This window comes from Schistocerca piceifrons, chromosome 6 (assembly GCF_021461385.2).
Source record: "Schistocerca piceifrons isolate TAMUIC-IGC-003096 chromosome 6, iqSchPice1.1, whole genome shotgun sequence".
In the NCBI taxonomy this organism is placed as follows: domain Eukaryota; kingdom Metazoa; phylum Arthropoda; class Insecta; order Orthoptera; family Acrididae; genus Schistocerca; species Schistocerca piceifrons.
The window spans coordinates 510,354,947-510,359,626 of NC_060143.1; the positions used below are offsets into that span (position 1 = coordinate 510,354,947).

Here is a 4,680-nt window from a genome sequence, read left to right on the forward strand (position 1 = left end):
CAACAGCACGCTAGCTATGTGCCGGACATCCATCATGTTGAAAGTACATCGCCAGTCTGTCATGCAGTAAAACATCTTGTTGTAACATCGGTAGAACATTACGTGCATACACTGCACCATTTAGATTGCCATCGATAAAATGGGGGCCAATTATCCTTCCTCCCATAGTGCCGCACCATACATTAACCCTTCAAGGTCGATGATGTTCCACTTGTCGCAGCCATCGTGATTTTCCGTTGCCCAACAGTGCATATTATGCCGGTTTACGTTACCGCTGTTGTGAATGACGCTTCGTCGCCAAGTAGAACGCGTGCAAATAATCTGTCATCGTCCCGTTATTTCTCTTGTGCCCAGTGGCAGAACTATACACGACGTTCAAAGTCGTCGCCATGCAATTCCTGGTGCATAGAAATATGGTATGGGTGCAATCGATGTGGACGGTCGGTGTGGCCGTGTGGTTCTAAGCGCTACAGTCTGGAACTGCGTGACCGCTACGGTCGTAGGTTCGAATCCTGCTACGGGCATGGATGTCTGTGATGTCCTTAGGTTTAAGTAGTTCTAAGTTCTAGGGGACTAATCAACACGGATGTTAAGTCCCGTTGTAACTATCCGGCGAACGGTCCGGGCAGTTGGATGATGTCGTCCAGCATACCGAGCAGCATACGTATCATACGCCAGTTGAGCATTTTGATCACAATAGCCATACATCAACACGATATCAACCATTTCCACAATTGGTAAACGGTCCATTTTAACAGGGGTAATGTATCACGAAGCAAATACTGTCCGCACTGGCGGAATGTTACGTGATACCACGTACTTACACGTTTGTGACTATTACAGTGCCATCTATCACAAAGTGAAAAAAGAGGTCCAACTAAAACATTCGTATTTCTTTATATACTACTCGAATATGTAATAAAAAATGGGTTTCTATTTTAAAAAGACGCAGTTGATATCCGTTTGAGCTATGGCAGAGCCATCTAGCGGACCAACCATAGCGCCATCTGGTTTCCCCCTTCAAACTAGACGTTTCGTTCTTTGTAGTTTTTTCGTTTGATGCTTATTTCGTGAGTTATTTGGCCCAGTCACTATCAATGGACCACCCTGTACATATACTCCGTAAACCACCACATGGCGTAAGGCGGAATCTACCATGTACCACTTAGAAAGGACCGAGAGAAAAACGACTGCCTGTATGCCTCCGTACAGTCGTAATTTCTCTTCTCTTTGTGGTACATTGGCGGAGATAGAATCGTTCTGCAGTCAGCTGCAAATGCCTCTTCTCGAAACTTTCTCGACAGGATTGGTGGCTTGTACAAAATTTTATCAATGTGCTACAATGCTGCAAAAATAAACAGCTAGTCTTTCACTATACGTCATGATAGGCATGACTTAATATTATCCCGATATTGGCTTTACCTGGTGTACTAAGGTCAATGTTTAGTTTATATGTTTATGATTCCCAATAGGTTCTTTTCTTAATGCATTTACATGTCCTAGAACTTTCACTCCCCCTGTACCCCGCACTTACTTTTCCCAAATAAGAAACATAAAAAGCAAAAGCACACTGCAAACATCACACACGCAGAGCCAACTCTTATCACACACTTTCATACTAAATTTGCTGATATACTCGCTTTTTTTATCACCTATAGCATTTTGGCTTACAATGGTAGGAATTGAAACTAAATCCAGCATATTAATATTATGTATATAAATCGAACTTGAGAGTTGGCACTCCACTCTCACTTTAACAACGTTGCCAGTCAGATTTATATTCATATTTTAGGTCATGTTCTCAGTGTTCCCCGGTACTATAAGGGGCGTTCTAAAAGAAACGAGCCGGAGGCATAATTACAGAAACCAGTACCTGTGTGTTAGAAGTATTGACCCTGGTTGTTGAGACACTTGTCCCACTGTGACACAAGGCGGTGAATGGCTGCCACATAAAATTCTCGGGGCTACGATGTGAACCAGTTCCGCACGTACAGCTGGACGTCGTCATCCATGGTGAATCGTTTGCCCGTCAGAGCCTTTTAATGGGACCAAAACTGGCGAAGGGGGGAGGGGAGGGGGGTAGCGGAGGGGCTACATGTGAGGCGACCGCGAGCAGAGTACGAGATGAATTGGGGGCCATATATGCTGAGCGCAGCAACCTGACTGTGCAAGTGATCTGGGAAACAATTTTCACTGGTTCTTACCTGCAGACGGATTTCTGGCTGAAGCACGCTTCTCTTTCCATTTTGGGTCGTACAGAAGGGCACCGGTTCGCAAAATGAAGTACTGCTGCACTGATGTAGAGTTGTTAAATGATATTCACTGCTCCCTATTCTTAGATGAACCATAGTTTGTGATTTCGTTGAGCCATTTGAATAGAGTTGGGCGACACACTGGATTCATGTAAACAAAAGCAGATTGCGTTGTAAAACGGATTAATTCAGGTGAGAATTTGTGTAGCCGCCACCCTAATGTATGCTTGGCATTCAAACTTCGTTCCATACCTGATTTTCTGTCATTTTTGTCTAAGATTTGTCAGCTAATTGTAGTTATTAAAGGTTTAACAAAACTTTTCATTAGTTTTTAAACTTAAATACGCCACTGTTCTCATTCATACTTCCTCTACTATACGCTGTTTTTGTTTGATTGTGGTAGTACATAAGTAACTTCACTCAGACATTTATTTACGATTAAAGTGAACGACGGCTTATAAACTATTTAAATATGTTTAATTTTTAATTAATAGAGGACTAAAATAAAATAAAAGAATGAAAAGATTGTAGCAGAGAGAATCGTACCAGAGCGATGAACTACCAGTCGCTGCACTTGACCACTGTGCCACAGCACAAGAAGTATTGCTCAAAAATCGCCCATACTCAACTCGAAAATCTTTAGAGGGCGTTTAAGGATTTCCTACAGCCCACTCAGGCGCAATATTCCAGGAACTTGATAGAGGCATCTACTTGCTTCCACTCACGTAGTTTCAGCCAAATCGGTGAGCCCTAACCTACGCCTTTCCCTTGCTAGATTTAAAGTTAAAGTAGGTCTACCTATACCTTTCACTCTCACTTTCTCCTCTAAAGATCTACTGGAAAGGAACCTATTTAGCAGATCATCTACAGAATTCACCATTTTGCTTGCACAATACTTTACGTGCATTTTCAGAGAGAAATACTGGCCCGGTGCTGTGAGCAACGTATCACTCTTTGTGCTGGCAGGATGACGACATGTCAGAGCGAACACAGTCGAAAGCGTCCCTTCTCTAAGTTGATCGTTGTGCGGCTGACCATATTTTAAACACTCGACACTGGTTCCTAGTTACCGCGAAGAGAGCGCTAATCAACATGTTTTCGTTCATTTGCATACCAGCACAGATTCTAAGAGAAATAACGTAATTTTAGTGCGATTTCCGGCTTGCATTCGAAGACAAATGGCATAATTTTAGTGCGATATTTACGGTGTGATTGGCACGTGATCGCCAGCCACCGCGGCTCAACAGTGTTTAGCAAAAAGAACGTCATCTACATCCTTCCTGGTATGGATCCCACACCGCGCAACAATATTCTAACAGAGGACGAACGAGTGTAGTGTAAACTGTCTCTTTAGTGAACTTGTTACATCTTTTAACCATTTGAGTTAATGAAGCATCTCCGTAACACGTGTGTATTGATTTTTTAAAATTTTATTTACAAGTCTCGTTCGGTAGGATCAAATTGAGGAGCAAATCTCCACGGCCATGGAACGTCTCAGTACATTAAATTACAACATAAAAGTAATAATAGATAAAAATAGATGTTCATGAACCTGAAAAAAGTCAGTCCATGAGTTTAAGTAAACATTATCAGCAATACAATAAGAATCAGCTTAATTTTTCAAGGAACTCCTCGACCGAATAGAAGGAGTGATCAATGAGGAAACTCTTCAGTTTCGATCTGAAAGCGCGTGGATTACTACTAAGATTTTTGAATTCGAGTGGCAGCTTATTGAAAATGGATGCAGCAGTATACTGCACACCTTTTTGCACGAGAGTTCAGGAAGTCCGATCCAAACGCAGGTTTGATTTCTGCCGAGTATTAACCGAGTGAAAGCTGCTTATTCTTGGGAATAAACTAATATTGGTAACAAGAAACGACAATAAGGAATATACATATTGAGATGCCAATGTCAAAATACACAGACTCGTGAAAAGAGGTCGACAAGAGATTCGTGAACTCACACCACTCATTGCCCGAACCGCCCGTTTCTGAGCCAGAAATATCTATTGATCTAACCTAGTGGCAACGACCTCGCCGCAGTGGATACACCGGTTCCCGTGAGATCACCGAAGTTAAGCGCTGTCGGGCGTGGTCGGTGCTTGGATGGGTGACCATCCGGGCCACCATGCGCTGTTGCCATTTTTCGGGGTGCACTCAGCCTCGTGATGCCAACTGAAGAGCTACTCGACCGAATAGTAGCGCCTTCGGTCAAGAATACCATCGTAACGACCGGGAGAGCGGTGTGCTGACCCCACGCCCCTGCTATCCGCATCCTCCACTGAGAATGACACGGCAGTCGGATGGTCCCGGTAGGCCACTCGTGGCCTGAAGACGGAGTGCTATAATCTAGTAGTAAGAACCCGAAACACGTCTGAAGATGGCGGCCAGTTGGCTCGTCGAAATATTGTGTTGTCAGGACGATGAA

At 43.4% G+C, this 4,680-nt stretch overlaps 1 pseudogene; it reads left to right on the forward strand.

The window, feature by feature from the left end:
• The first annotated feature begins 4,276 nt into the window (after positions 1-4,276).
• On the forward strand, positions 4,277-4,394 carry LOC124803715 (annotated as a pseudogene).
• The last annotated feature ends 286 nt before the right edge of the window (positions 4,395-4,680 follow it).